The following is a 16,331-nucleotide window of genomic DNA, read 5'->3' as shown; positions in this document are numbered from 1 at the left end:
AAAATAATAAATCTTGCTCTCAAAGTCCACCTCCTTAATTTGGGATGATTCTTTGTCTATTCAGGTATTCCACAGATGCAGGGTACATCTAGTTGATTGTGGAGATTTAATCCGCTGCTCCTGAAGCGGCTGGGAGAGATTTCCCTTTCTCTTTGTTCTCACAGCCCCCAGGGGTTCAGCTTTGGATTTGGCCCTGCATCTGCGTGTAGGTTGCCTGAGGGCGCCTGTTCTTCGCTCAGACCGGACAGGGTTAAAGGAGCAGCTGATTCGCGGGCTGTTGATCATTCAGGGCGGGGGCGGGGAGGGAGGGGCACGGAGGGCGGGGAGGGCCTGTGGCGGCAGAGGCCGGCGTGACGTTGCACCAACCTGAGGCGTTTTTTTGCGGGTGCTGGTCGGGGGGGGGGGGGGGGGGGGGGGGGCCGGGGGGGGGGGGCGGGCCTGCGGCCGCAGAGGCTGGCGTTACGTTGCACGAGCCTGAGGCGCGCCGTGCGTTCTCTCGGGGAAGTTGTCCCTGGATCACGGGGCCCTAACAGTGGTGGGCTGCCCAGGCTCCCCGGAAGGTGGGTGTGGATAGTGACCTGTGCTCGCACACAGGCTTCTTGGTGGCGGCAGCAGCGGCCTTAGCATCTCATGCCCCTCTCTGGGGCCCGCGGTTTTAGCTGCGGCTCACGCCCGTCTCTGGAGCTCATTTAAGCGGCGCTCTTAACCCCCTCTCCTCACGCACTGGGAAACAAAGAAGCAAGAAAACGTCTCTCGCCTCTTCGCTCCGGAGTTTTTCCCGGACTCCCTCCCGGCTAGCCGTGGTGCAGTAACCCCCTGTAGGCTGTGTTCACGCCGCCAACCCCAGTCCTCTCCCTGCATCCACCTCCGAAGCCCGAGCCTCAGCTCCCAGCCCCGCCCGCCCCGGCAAGTGAGCAGACAAGCCTCTCGGTCTGGTGAGTGCTGGCCGGCACCGGCCCTCTGTGCGGGAATCTCTGTGCTTTACCCTCTGCACCCCTGTTGCTGCACTCGCCTCCGTGGCTCTGAAGCTCCCCCTTCCGCCACCCTGTCTCCGCCCACGAAGGGGCTTCCTAGTGTATGGAAGCCTTTCCTTCTTCACAGCTGCCTCCCATTGACGCAGGTCCCATTCCTATTCTTTTGTCTCTGTTTTTTTCTTCTTTCTTTTGCCCTACCCAGGTACGTGGGGGAGTTTCTTGCCTTTTGGGAGGCCTGAGGTCTTCTGCAAGCGTTCAGTGGGTGTTCTGTAGGAGCAGTTCCACATGTAGCAGTATTTCTGGGGAGGAAGGTGATCTCCGTGTCCTACTCTTCCGCCATCTTGAAACTCCTCCTTGTCTTCTAAGTTAGTTAACACTCCATATGCTTTCCCTTTTCTAAATGTTGTGGTAATTGTATCCCCTCCTGTTCTATCCCTACTTGGGATTTTCAAATGGGAGGGGAAAGGGGGGGAGGGACAAATTAGGGGTAGGAAATTAACAAACTACTATGTATTAATATAAAAGAGATAAGCAGCAATGTTATACTGTAATAGCACAGGGAATTATACCCATTATCTTGTAATAACCTATAATTGATATATCTGCAAAAATACTGAATCACTATGCTGTACATCTGAAACTAACACAAATTTGTAAATCAACTATACTTCCATTTAAGTAAAGTAAAATTCCTTTATTGATATTTTAACGGAAGGGAGAAAAATGAGAGGCATATATTGGGTCTGCCACTTTTACCTACATAAGTCACATAAATATTTTGCCTGCCAAGATTTTTAATGTTGCATAAACAAAGAAACAACTACATTTTAAGTTTATAAGCAAAATTGCTAAGTGATGTTTGGAACAGACATCCTTACCCTAGACCAGATCATGCCAACTCCTAGGGAAGTCATGAGGTGTGGAGAGGTTAAGTCTGAGGATGAGGGAGGTTTGGGGTGAGCTGGGCTTGGTACACATGTTGAAGATAAACATGGGTGTTAGGTGTTGTCCAGAAGGAAACTTCATGGAACCTAGAACCATATGTCTACTCTATCACAGGCTTTCTTCAGAACTATTCTAAGCGAAATGTATGCTCGTTCTCTGAGAAATCACTTGTATCCTGCATGATATGCATATCAAATTCTCTCATATTTCTCTCTCAAAATAACTATAGTCACACTCATTTAATTTTAAATAATATGTACATACATTTGTCAGCTTAGTGATAGTTCATATTTTTCCATTGGAAAATGTAAAGGAACTCTCTGCTTTCGATGGCTTTCTTGATTTTGATTCCCAATGCAGAGTTTGAGACATTCGGGAATGCATTTCTTAGTTTATCGCTACTGTTGATATAAATAGGGAAATGTCCCTCAAGTGGAAAGTATCTTCTTTTGTCTTCAGTCAGTGGTGTTATCAGTTTGTTTCTTTTCACATACAGTTTTAATTTTGATTTAGCATTTATTATAAAACGGTTATGAGAGAAGGAGTATTTATGTTACGTTATGTAGTCCTTTTATCAGCTTCAGATTATGCAGGATATTCTCAAGTTTTTTTTTATCAGTTCTTTTAGTATTCAATATTATACGTACATTTAATTGGAAACTTTAAGCTCTTGTATAATAATGATTTAGGGGCTATTGACACATCCTTAGAGGCTAACTCAGTTGTAACACTTAAAAATTATTACTGTTAGTTCTAAAAGTAATACCTTCTTGTAAGAAATTCATGTCATATCAAAAATGAAAAAGTAGAAGGTGAAAGTCTCTCTTAACTGGAATGGTTGAGTTATGTCTGCTAAGCATCTTACTTGCTAAAATAATAATATGCAAGGAAGAAAAAAAGATTTACATTCTGACAGACTACTTTAGATGTTAAAACAGCCAGGACAGTAGTCTTATTGGTGATTATATTGGGATCAACAAATCTGCCTTAAATTGCCCCATCCTGTTGCATCCTGAGAAGAAGGGTATCTGAATGCAAATGGAAAAAGAGCACATTTGGCAAGTGGTGAAGGAGGGGAAAGGTGTTGCTGGATTAGAAGATCATTCCTTTGGGGAAGAGAGGTGGGTTTCTGGTAAATGCAACTGGAAACCTACCTTTGAGTTAGGTGTGGTCAGCGATATGAGTTGAAGCCTCTTCTATCTTCTAGGTACCTTTCCTTAATGTTCTGATTCACCCGTGCTGTTTACAGAGATAGTGGAAATTCCTCTTAAGTCTAGGATATGTTCTTTTGCCTTTAGTCAGTGTAATTGCCAGTTTTCTTTTTATGGATTTTCATAAGTAATTAGAAGTCTGGAAAAGGTGAATTAGGCACTACTAGCCTTATTGCTGTGATAACAAAGAAGTCCTTAAATATTTTATAAAGCCTTGTCATGGAGGTTAAGACCAGAATTTAAATGGAAACTTGTAGGATATTTATACAGACAGGAGATTCAAACATACCACACTTGTTTTATTTCTTCTCTCCCTTATATTCTTGTTTTATTTCTTCTCTCCCTTACATTCTATAGATCCATATGGTAATTCATTATGGCAGAGAAAACATGGTGCTATAGTTTCCAAAGCAAGGCTATATAGGACTCTGTTCTACTTCTGTTTGGTTAGGATAAGATGGTTCAAAGGAGATAGTACTGGACTTGAATTCAGAAGACATGAATTTGAGTCCTGGTCTGTCAGTTACTAGTTGTGTGAAGCTAGAGTAAATTACTACTTAACTTCTCTGAGCTTTAGTTTCCTCATCTGCAGAATGCGATTAGCGATACCTACCTCGTGGGGTTGTTGTAAGACTTAAAGAGATACTATTTGAGAAAATGCAACATCAACTGTATAATGGTAAACAAAGACATGTGTGTTCCTTGCCTGTGTGGAGCTGGATGGCAAGAGGGATAGTCAGTAATCAGATAATCAATATCAGTAACAAATATAAAATTGCCCCTGTGACAGGTGCTGAGAAGGAGAAACTCTTTTTCGTAGCCCACATTCCATCTTCTAAAAGTATCCTATTGTCTCTGCCTTCAAAACCACTTTGTGGTTCTGATAGGCATAAATTTCAGTTACCATGATTTAGTTTAATAATAACAGTTCACCAACAACATGGTTCAAATTTCAGTTACCACAGTATATTAACTATGAATAATTACATAAAGTACCAACCAGTTCTTCAGTTCATAAATTCCTATCTAAATAACAAATACATATCCTAATCAATGGTCAATTATGTTGCTTCTTTTAAAGCCTGCCAGTGGTTGGTCACTGTGCATCTGATATTTGGTTCAGGCACAGACAGCAAAGTGTGTGTTTGCCTCCTTGTCTTTTAGCGGTAAACCCACATGACCTTGTTCAAAAATAGATAATCAAAAGAATTAATTGACCCACAAAGGTGAAAATACAGTAAAGTGAAAAAAATGACAAGGCTGGAAGTGAAATTCATATTGAACATAAGTGGAATTATAGAAGACATACGTGTCCATAGGAATGTTGGCACAGCCATACTTCAAGAGACTCTGGATTTGTAGCCAGAGGGACTTAAAGGTAGACTTACCAACATAAGTGAAGAAAATGGTTGTGACGAAAAGGATGAAGATGCCCTAGAGGACATAATGCAACAAATAACTTCACATTAAAGGAACTCTCAGAGGTATTCTAAGACTTTGAAAGTGCACAGGATAAAATGCTACAAGCTGACCCAGACTTAGAAAGGAGAATAACAATTCACCAGGCATAGGAAATATGCTTACTCATTATACGACAAGAATTAAAAAGCAAGTTCTGTTTAAATTACTCTTTATAAGTTTTTTACACAGAAATAAAATACTAAATTTCAATGTAAAACATGTTTTACTTGCTTTTTAATTATAGTGTCCTAAATAAGTAATAGCTTATCATTAAAAATTTTTTATATGTTTATAACTGACAGTGGAGAGTTTTTAATGTTTTGAGAAAAATTTCTAAAGTTTGCTGGGATAATTGTAATTTTTCCTTTTGATTACTAAAATGCATGGTTTCACTTTGCATAGACATATTTACAGTTCTGCAGTTTATTCAAAGCAAGGACTGTTTGGATATAAAATCATTCAACCCCTACCATTGCAGCCACTCTGATCTGAACCACCATCCTCTCTTGCTAGATTATGGCTATAATCCCTTAAATGTTTTGGGGGGTTTTTTTGTTTTTTGCTTTTGGCTTTGTTCTCCTGCAGATTATTCTCAATACAAAACTCAGAGAGAGCCCAAAAAACATGAGACAGATAGTGTGTGCTTCTGCTAATTGTTTCCCATCTCACTCAGAGTAGAAGACACAGTGCTTACTTTTATAAGACCTCATGAGATCTAAGTCCCAGGTACTCTTCTGGCCTCATCTTCTATTCTCTCCCTCGTTTGTCTCTGTTCCAGCCAAAGAGGCTGCTTATCAACCCACCAGGTAAGCTCCTGACTCAGAAGCTTTGCATTCTCTGTTCCTCTCTGGCATGCTCTTTCTTTGGACATGAACATGGCTTATTCTTTTATTTCCTTCAGGGCTTTATTCAAAAGATCTTCTCCATGATATCTTCCCAGGGAACCCTATCTAAAATTTCACCCCCTCACTGAACATTTCTCATCTCTCTTTCCTTCTTTCTTTCTAAATAAATAAAGAAAATATATAGTGTTACTGATGCTAAGGTAAAAACATAATTTTACTTTAGCTAGTATCTGTAACACTGTATATTTTACTTTTTTATCTTGTTTATTTTTTGTTACCCTCACTACAATGTAAGCACAAAGAAGTTGGGGGTTTTGTTCTCTACCTTATATTTCCAGTGCCCACAACAGTGTCTGACACATAGTAGGTGATTTCTAAGTGTCTGTTAATATTGACTACATGATTGAAAGCCTACAGTTTTTTAACATTTTTCAGATATAAAATTGTTTCTGCATCATAAAGGAATTACTTTATGCTATTTGACAAATAAATGTATAGTTTCTTGCCTGAATATTAAGTTTTACCAGAAGATAAAAACAACTAAATATAGCTTTGCTTTCAATATCAAGTATATAATCATTTAGTTCACTTTTAATTTTCTACTTGTGTATGTGATGCCAGTTCTACCCGAGTCCATCCAGTTACAAATCTGGTATTATAATTTGAATTCTATTCTTCCATCACTGATTTCAATGCCTCAGTTCATCAGATGGTTCAGGCTCTATATTAAAGTGTGTCATATTCTGTACTGAGAGTGTCTTTAACAATATAAAATGGTGGATGAACCTGGAGGGCATTATGTTTAGTGAAATAAGTCAGACAGAGAAAGACATATACTGTATGTTATCACTTATTATGTGGAATCCGAAAAATTCAACAAATGAATGAACGTAACAAAACAGTAACAGACTCACAGACATAGAGAACAAACCAGTGGTTACCAGTGGGGAGAGGAAGGGAGAAGGGCAAGAGAGGAGTAGGGGATTAAGAGGTACAAGCTACTATGTATAATATAAATAAGCTACAAGGATATACTATACAGCACAGGGAATACAGCCAATATTTTATAATAACTTTAAATGGAGTATAATCTATAAAATATTGAATTACTATGTTGTATACCTAAAATTCATATAAGATTATAAATCAACTATATTTTAATTTAAAAAGTCAGTCAATCAATAAACAATATAAAATGGTGTTGAATTTTTAGTGGACTGAAAATATGTCTGTTTTTGGTAGGGTACAGAATATTTAATAAATACTTGGTCATAAACAAGTAAGTTTCCGTCATCTATTCTTGCCTCAACACTGCTATTTTCAATAATCATTTCTATAGCTCTAATTTTTTGGCCGAGGAGAGGTATTCAATTTCTAGGAACGTATTCCTTGAAATTTTATATGTTCTACATTAGCATTTACTTTGAAATAATTTCAAACTTACAGGAAAGTAAAAATAGTACAAAGAATTCCCATATATCCATCACCCAGATTCCCTAAATGTTAACATTTTACCCTTGTTTTTATCATTCTTCCATTCTGTATGTATATACACAAATATTATTTTTCCCAAACCATTTGAAAGGAAGTTGCAGACATATGCCCCTTTAGCCCTAAATATTTCTGTGTATTTCCCCAAACAAGGACATATTCTTAGATAACCTCAGTGTGATGATAAAAACTAGGAAATTATACATTTACTTCTAGACACAGCATTTCTAAAACTGTACATGTTGGTAACTGCTACCATCCTGACCAGTATTATAGCTATAATTTAATCTTCTTTCAAAGGCAGACTATGTCACTGTTGCCTTTTGTTCTTATTTTACAAATTTTGCTTCAAACGATGAAGCTTCTTGCATCCTGACGATAGTTATATCACACTGTTTCTTCCTTGCGAATTTAAAGCAGTAGATCAAAAGTTACTCTGAGACCTCCCAGATATAACACATCTATCTCAGTTTTTAGGGTTACTATTTTTGGTCTGGTAAAGTTAGAGAAGTCCTTTGGGGTTCAAAGATTTGTGATGTGTGGCTTTGAATGTTCACAGAGCCATTTGTTCCCACAAATTATGATGAGCTTTTGTTATTATGATGTCATGGTACTGTCCCCCTCAAGCACTATATCACATCAGCTTTTATTGGTGAAGTGAACCCGTGATGGATTCTTTTTCTATTCTCTTTTGGTTTGCTACTCCTATCCTACTGGGTACTGAAAAATTGTCCACAAGGTCTTTGTAAGTAGGGCTCAGCTGGGACATTTGCTTATCATAACCTCAAATCATGTGTCCTGGTCAGTTGTCTATTATTTTCTTTACCTGCACTTCCTTCTGTTAGGATCTATGGGTGATAACATCTTTCTTGTCTCTAGACCAAGATTCTTGCATTATCCCCTGTGGTTCTTTTATACCCCATTCACACTTATGTAATCAATTCCTTTCCCAATAAGCCCTCATCAAATTAAAACTATTTTTAATTTTAATTCATAGAATCTTGACTTATACAATGTCTTTATTGTTTACAAGCCAGTTTTCATTGGGTTTTCTGTTTCCTCCAGCCAAAATGCTAAAAAGAGTTATGTGTTTGCATGTGTCTGTGTGAGCTTGTGTCTGCATACACTCTCATAGACAGAAACCACATATGTGAACAGATATGTTTTGCATAGTGGCTGATTATAATATAATTAAGTTACACACTTCCCTCTTTGGAAACATTTAGGTCCTCTCAAACCTTCAAATTTTCACTATTATAAATAATGTTGTGTGGAATATCTTGTGTATAGGCTTTGGTGATAAATTCCCAAAAACATAACTATTGAGTTAGAGTATATATTTGCATTTATAAATACTTATTTTTACTTTACATTTTATAAATATATTTGATGCTACAAAATTGCTTTTGAAAAGAATTAGAACAATCTAGCTGTGTGTGTGTGAAAGTACCCATTTTGCTGCATCTTAACAAGCATTATGTATTTTTGTTTTTTTCACTTTTTGCTAATGTATCAGAAGAAAAACATCTTGTTTGTACATTTTTACGATTTTATGAATGGAGCTTAATTTATTTGTGTAGTTCAGAAATTCTCCTAATTCTCTATTTCATGCCTTGCCAAAAATCATGTAACTAAAGAAAACTAAACCAGAATTTAAAAAACCCCTAGATTCTGGAATTTTAATCAACTAGGAAGGAATTCTTGACCCATAGATGCTATTTATACAGTATTATCATTTGGAGGCTACTTCCTTAATGTTATATTACTGTAATCAGACGCCCGAATTTCTATCAACTGACTTAGCAGTCAGAGATCAAGCACCAGTATAGTTTTCTGTAACACAAAGAGAGTTTCTTTCTTCTGGGAAAGTGTGACTGATCCTGGTGAGGAGTGGTATGAAGGGGTGTTTGTTTGGGCTGCTGGTTTATGGCACTGAGAGCCATGGAGTTATTCAAGAGATATCATTCATCAGTGTGCTAAAGGAAATGTCTAGTTGCATTTCACCAGCCAATGCAATTGGGAGGGAGATGTTTTGTTCAAAGAAATCATACTTTAAAAACTAAATGAAAAATGGGAACAATCCACAGAATAATATCCTTAATTCTCCATTGATTATAAAAAAGAGAAATAAAGTAGCTCTTGATAGCAATTTTCAGTTTTATCTTCAATGAGTCACTGTTCCTTTCCTGAAGTTTGTGCAACTGTTTTGACTATTATCATTATCACAATTTAAAAAATTTTCTCCCTCCTCTATTTAACTCTGACCAGACTTACGAATCCATTCCTTTTTATATTTTTGTTTCTTACTTTATTTCTATCCCTTCCTCTGCCATGGTCCCTGACATTGAAATTGCTTTTCTTTTTCAAACTAGCTTTTTCTTTTTGCCCAATTCTTGGCTTATATTCTCTTTTACTAGGAATCTCTTAGGAACTTTTAGAATATTCTTTTGCAGAGATTATGTACATCTTTGAGTTAGTATGAAAGGGCAAAGGAAAGTAAAATATTGAGGAACAGTTTTGTTTGGTGAGGGCTTTGCTTTGCCCAGTTGTTTAGTGAGTGCTGGGCTGAAACCCCAGTTTGCGCCACGAGTAGGAAAACATCATGTGACCCACATCAGTCTTGAAGTCTAGTATGTGTTGGGCTTAGCAGCTCCCAGCACCCCCAGACTTATGAGATCACCTGCAATCTCAGTCTATGCAGGACTAGGAACCGCTTTGTCCCAGGGATTTCACCTGGACCCCTGGGACCAACTGATTGCTGCAAACCGCTCTTTTCAATTGGCCTTAGCTGTGCCCTAAATGCCGGCGTCTTGGGTCATCTGCTATTTCTAGTCCTCTCCCTAGACTCTGCGTGTTCTCTCTGCCCATCCTTCTGTTATTGCTTCTTCCCAGCACGGTGCACTCTGCATACTCACTGAAGCCCCTGCTCCATAGTAAGCAAGCTCTCCCCTTAGTCTTCAACTCGCCATAGACTCCCTCACCTCTGAAATAAAATCAGATCTCCCCCAAATGTGCTGTTGCTTCCACTAGCACTCCTCACATGATCAGGGGAACAGCAGGGGGAAAGGTGGAATGAACCTAACTCCAATGCCTACTCAGTCTTACCTTACTGTAACAAATAGTCCTGTTTTAAGCCTTAGTCTCTTCAGATGCTAACCAATCTACCCTACTGGTCGTTGTCATTAACTGAGCCTCTGGTCCATATATCCACCTTCACCAACAATACTGACCCTGGCTCAGTCATTTTTTCCCCCTAAGTCTCACAACTACTTTTGGTCTTTCAGGTCTACTTTGGAGTCCCTTTGAACCATCGGGAGATATAACCATGTTAGGCCAAAATGCACTGACTTTTTAAAAAGCAGTGAAATAAAATTTTCAACATACTAAAAATGGTAGTCTATATAATTTTTTTTTACAAATATTCAGGCCCTGCAGGAGAATGAACCACTCCACTCCTTTGAATTGAGAAGTGGCCAAGAAACTTTCTCTGGCCAATGAGACATGAATGGACCAATTGTGTTAATTCCATTCAAAAGCTTTAAAAACCAATGACTGGCTCACTGCGTTTTTCCTGCTTCTGTGGTTGCGGAGATATGATGAAAATGGGCAATAGACTATGGTTTTAAGCAGCTTATATTTTCTGGTTGTTGATTCTCTCAGCACAATTTAGCATGTACTGATGAATGTATTAAGAAACAGAGATTACCCTTCTCCCCAGCCCAGTGCCCCTCAAACAACACATTTTTTCTGTAAGGTCCTTTATTTTTTCCTCCAAGATGGTCTAAGCTGGTGAGTTTGTGTTTGTGTGTATGTTTCCCAATTTTTGAACATCCAAGCACATTTAAGTTCTTCAAGATAAAGGAGCATACAAAGAGAAGAGTTTTCCTTTTGTAGCTACGGTTTTCTATTACCTGCCTCAAATGGGAACCTTATTGAAACAAAAAAATTAACAATGATGCCATCCCATTATACCTTTTTTCAATTGGCCTTAGCTGTGCCCTAAATGCCAGCCTCTTGGGTCATCTGCTATTTCTAGTCCTCTCCCAAGAGGACTTGTTGTTATTTCAGGGACTGAGAAGGAGGTTTCCTCTAAAAAAATATTAAACCATTTCTGGAATGGTCAGAGTCTTCTCATACTTGGTTTGGAAATTAAAGTACCAGCTCCAAGCTTCAGAAACAATCCTGATAATACTGATCAGCTCCATATCTTCCTAAGAAAATGAAGAAGTATCCACTATCCAAAAGAGCTCCTTGGCCTATAAATCATCATTTAAGAGTCTTTCTGAATAAGGGCTAATGTTTGGTATATAACATAGATTCTGACCTCTTCTTTAGTTTCCATTTCTTGTTTTTATGGTCCCAGAACTAGAAGGATATTCTTATTATTTTTTCTGTTTGGTTAACGCTCTTGAACATCACATCCTCTTTATTCTTGAGATATTATTCACTCTCTCTCTCAGGGGTGTATTGTTGGCTGCTCTCACTGCCTCCTGAGAAGAGATGATGTATTTCTTCCCAGCTTCAGTGACTTCAGCCATGGTGGCTGCTTTGCAGAGGGAATAAAGCACACTAGCTTATTATGTTTAAAATTTCATACCCATATATATAATCTTATGGATAATTTTCATCCAGAATTTTCACCTAAACCTCCTTAACCTCTCCAGTTCCAGCCATCTTCTTGCATGCCATTTCTGCCATTCACTCCCAACATCGTATTCTCTTTGACATAATTTGGAACCAATTTGTCTCTGAAATATTAGACCTAAATCCCCTACCCTGAGTTCAAACTACAATATTCTCAGCTCACTTCTCTCTTCCTCTCATCATACCAATATTTCAAAGCTCTAATACACTTATTCCGCCACTTCCTCAAATAAATATACCAGCTCTTTTCTGTCTGTGCTGCTTTTTCTGACCCCACAATCCAACACAACAATTAATTTTTCCTTGCCTCTTAAACCTTTAGCTCCCATGTGGGTTAATCAATCCCTGTAACTTGTGGGCTGCAGGCTGTTGAACACAGCTGGAGAAGTTCAAGTAACCACAGAGAAGCAGCACTGTATATTCCTATTTTCTGACCCATTTTCCTTAAAGGGTCATGGAGTAAATATTTTAGACTTACGGGGCCACACACCATTTTCTTTTATGTTATTGTTTTCTTTTTTGCATGATACTTTACAAATGTAAAATTCTTAGCTTGGGAGTTTATAAAAACAGGCCAATAACTGGAATTAGGAGCTAACCCCCACTCTTACCTCAGATTGACCCACGGCAGTGCTTAGCAGTTCTTGTCAAGAACCTCCATCTGCTCCCATTCTCCACAACAGCTTCTCTTAACTCTGCCTTGAAAGGTTCCTACACAGCCTTGCCTCTGTTTCAGCTCCCTAGCAGAAGTTACCATGCTGTTCGTGACCTGGCTTCTGCCTGTCTTTCTCATCACCTCCTCACACGCCTCTATGGCTACTGTCATATCAAAGTAATCCAGACCCTTCCCACTCCTGAAGTCCACCATGGACCCTCAGGTTTCAAATATCACTGTTACTGAACTCAGATTCAGCTGCTCTTCACTCAAGAATCCAATTCTGAGAGACAAGTGTTGGGTAAAAGGAAAGATAGCTTTACTGAGGAAGCTGGCAATCCTGTGGAGAAGGTGGACTCATGTCCCAAAAAACAAACTCCCTTTTGCTGATCAGGGGGCAAGAGATTTTCAGGGGTGCACAGGCTGGGAAGGGTGCTGCATGCAGAACAGCTCAGTTAGCTCTTCAGGGGTGCACAGGCTGGGGAAGGTGCTGCATGCAGAACAGCTCAGTTAGCTCTGACAGTCATCTTGAAACCAGTCATTCAGTGATCTGAGTAGCATCATCTTGATTGTTTTCAGTACAGTTGATCTTCCAGGGCCAGTTTGTTCCCATTTCCTTAAGGCCAATTCTTGAAATTGTGGCAGCTTATGTCATGGCTACAGTCTGGTCATCATTGTAGCTAACTTCTACTGGTGGGGGGTTTCAGTATCTGCAAAACACCTCAAAGGATATGGCTCAGAATATTATCTATAGCCCTTAAGGAGAAACTAAAGGTCCTTGATTTTGCTTAATGGGTAAGCTATCATTATTTTTTCTTGTTTGATTGTTTTCCTTTGTTTCTGCATTTTCTCATTTTTCTGATTAAATTTATTCTTTGGCTAAAGTTTTTCTACAGACAAGAGGCAGGAGGAAGACATGGGGAGGTCTGTCCTGGGAAGGTCCCATAGAGTCCTGCTCCTTTACACCATGATAGCATAGAATGTTTCCCCACAGAAATATAGCAAAGTATAACCAGAAATATAAATAACTCCACAAATTCCTATTGAGGGATACTGCATGAGACACAACCATTGGCACACTCACTGGCAAAGAGAGGTTCTCAAGCCTCCCAGCCATTCAGATACAGTCACCTCTCAGCAACATTCCAGACTATTCCATGTCATGTTTGTGGCTGTTTGGAAGAGCCCAAACTGTGAAGACTGGCTCCTGAGTGCCAGAGAATTTCTGTATTAACAGTTCTGGAAAAGATTTTTAGACTTTGCATATGAGGTTCTCCCTGCCTAAAGACTCTTCAGCTATCCTTCACTACCTTTCTTTATATGGGTCGGCTTGACTTCTGGGATTAATGGATCAAAGCATACAAACATTAAAACATTTTGATGTATATCCTTGAATTATTTGTCAGAAGTTTGTATTGACTTACATTCCCGTGTGCAAAAGTGCTCTTCCTGCCTAATGAAGGATACATTTTTAATATTGTATTTCAAAATAATGTTAACCACATTTTCAGAAGAAGCTTTAAACTATAAGCTTGCATACACGTCCAACCTCAATGCTTTATTCTGTGAATGTTTGATATACTATAATTACAGTCCTAATCACTCCCATAATTCTTTACCCTGGTTTAGTCTATGGAGTTATTTCAGCTCTTTTGAAAAAATCTTCCTGGGGTGCTTGTAAAATTTGTTTTACTAGCCATGAGTGGCACCTGAATCTGTAGGTATTTATAAGTGATTGCTTCTTGCAGGTGTTCATCCCAGTGCAAATGAGTTTGGTTCTGAACAGATTTAAGCAGGCATTTGACAGCTTGGATGACTAGCACATTGTCATCTTCATAACACACCTAAAATGCAGAGTGCCAAAAATCACAAACAGGTTGGGTGTGGTTCAAGATCTGAGACCTTGTCCACCTTAGTTAATCTTGTAAATCATAGCAGCAGAAATATGCCAACTTTAATTAAAATTACAGCCCGTAAGGTAAAATACGATGATCTCATCTGCAGATATGTATTTTTATTTTAACCTTACACGTTTGTGTGAAAATGCGTCTTTGTAAGACTCGTGTAGTGTGGGATTGACAACTCATGGGACTGGAAACATCCCTGGGTGACAAAGAGTCTTCTTGGTATACCATTCAGAATTTCTTTCCCTGAACACTTTGAATTTTTGCTCTATGGCTGTAAAACTTGGGGAATTTTTATAGATGAAGAAGAAAATCCATTTTTGTTATATCATATATTGATGATAGACAGGAAAGGACAGTGAAGGGACTCTTGAGAGTGCCAGTGATTCCTATCACATAGAACATTCTTTCCTGGAGGTGCTGGGGTTTAACAAAGAAGGACATTGGATCATAGTGTGTGTGCATATGTGTGTGTGTGTGCATATGTGTGTGTGTTTTAATATTCACAAGTTAGTAATATTAAAAAAAAAGAACAAGGGCTTCGGGCTTCCCTGGTGGCGCAGTGGTTGAGAGTCCGCCTGCCGATGCAGGGGACACGGGTTCGTGCCCCTGTCCGGGAAGATCCCGCATGCTGCGGAGCAGCTGGGCCCGTGAGCCATGGCCGCTGAGCTTGCGCGTCCGGAACCTGTGCTCCACAGTGGGAGAGGCCACAACAGTGAGAGGCCCGCGTACCTCAAAAAAAAAAAAAAAGAACAAGGGCTTCAAAAGGTATGAGGCTCAATCTTTTTTTTAAATCTGGTTTTCAAAAATTTCTATAAAGTTGCAAAATATTTACTAGATCTTTTAATTCCCGGCACAGTAAGTCATCAACATATATGAGTACCTATTTTTAATTTCTTCTTAAATTTTTTCCACAAAGAGGGAGTGTAGGACTCCTGATCAGTTAAAGAACCGAGCAGGGAAACGACATACGCAAAATAAAAAGAGAAAAAGTTGGGGAAGGAGAATCAGAGAGTTTGCTTTTCTGGGACTCAAGGATGAAAAGTGTTGGCAAGATGGAGCAGAGAAGAAGAATGGAGTGGAGAAGGGGATGCCTAATGCCACCATGTTACCTAATTGAACAATTGGACCTGGACTGGGATCCTAGCCTGGCCTGAGACTCCTTGTCTTGGCCAGGGAGGTTCTTTTTCCAGTCGGATTTGCACAATCAATAATGAAACTGATGCTGAGACTGGAACATCACAAGCTTTATTCAATGGCCAAAGAATGGAGAAGCGGGAACCTTTGTTTGCAAACCAGCTTCTCAACCCAATTTGGTCAGAGACATCAAATATATAGGAGGGTCTAGGCGAAAGGGAGGGATTTGGAAAGAGTGGGAGGAATGAATACTCATGAGTTATCCGAAAACAGGGGTGTGGTTTGTACCTGGAACTGACACAACTCTCCTTTTCAGTCTTTGTATAGGCTTTTCTGGTTGTTGTCATGACAATCATTCACTGTCATGGTGCTGATGGATGTGTCATTTAGAATGCTAATATATTACAATGAGCATATAATGAAGCTCAGTGTCTACTGGAAGTCAGATCTTCCACCATCTTGGGCCAAGTTGGTTCTAACCAGTTCTTGTTTTTTTCCCTTTACGGCTTCTTCCTGAAACTTAGGTAAGAGTAATTGATTTCTATTCTAGTGAGAGGCTGGGGTATGATTCTGGGGCAACAGCCTTGGTAACATTAATAAGTAAATTACTGATGGTCTGGCATTAGTATCTGGAGGAATGTACTTATTTTTAAACCATGAATATAAGAGCTGCAAGAGACCATAGTGAGTTTTTCATTCCCTCATTCATTTTTCTAGACAAGGAAATTGAAATCCACAGACTTGTCCAAGACCTCACAATGAGGCAGGGTTAAAGCAGAGTCCAGGAGGCAGATTTTTTTGTTTTTACTTCTGCAATCTCTCTTTGATGATTCAGAAAATACGTTCACTTGGTAGTTTGAATTCCAGAACATATGTGATTGCTGTTTAGAACATATGGAACATATGTGATTGATGTTTCTTTTAAACATATGTGATTGATGTTTTTTTTTAAAAAAGAGCTATAATTTACACATTCAGATGAGTTTTATCACTTCATAGAATCATGTTAAGAAATTTTACATTAATTCCAAAACTGATTTTTGAGCTGGGTAGCCTTGGACAAG

Source organism: Neophocaena asiaeorientalis, unplaced genomic scaffold (genome assembly GCF_003031525.2).
Source record: "Neophocaena asiaeorientalis asiaeorientalis breed wild unplaced genomic scaffold, Neophocaena_asiaeorientalis_V1.1 scaffold381, whole genome shotgun sequence".
NCBI classification, from domain to species: Eukaryota; Metazoa; Chordata; class Mammalia; order Artiodactyla; family Phocoenidae; genus Neophocaena; species Neophocaena asiaeorientalis.
Note: the sequence above shows the minus strand (reverse complement) of the source record.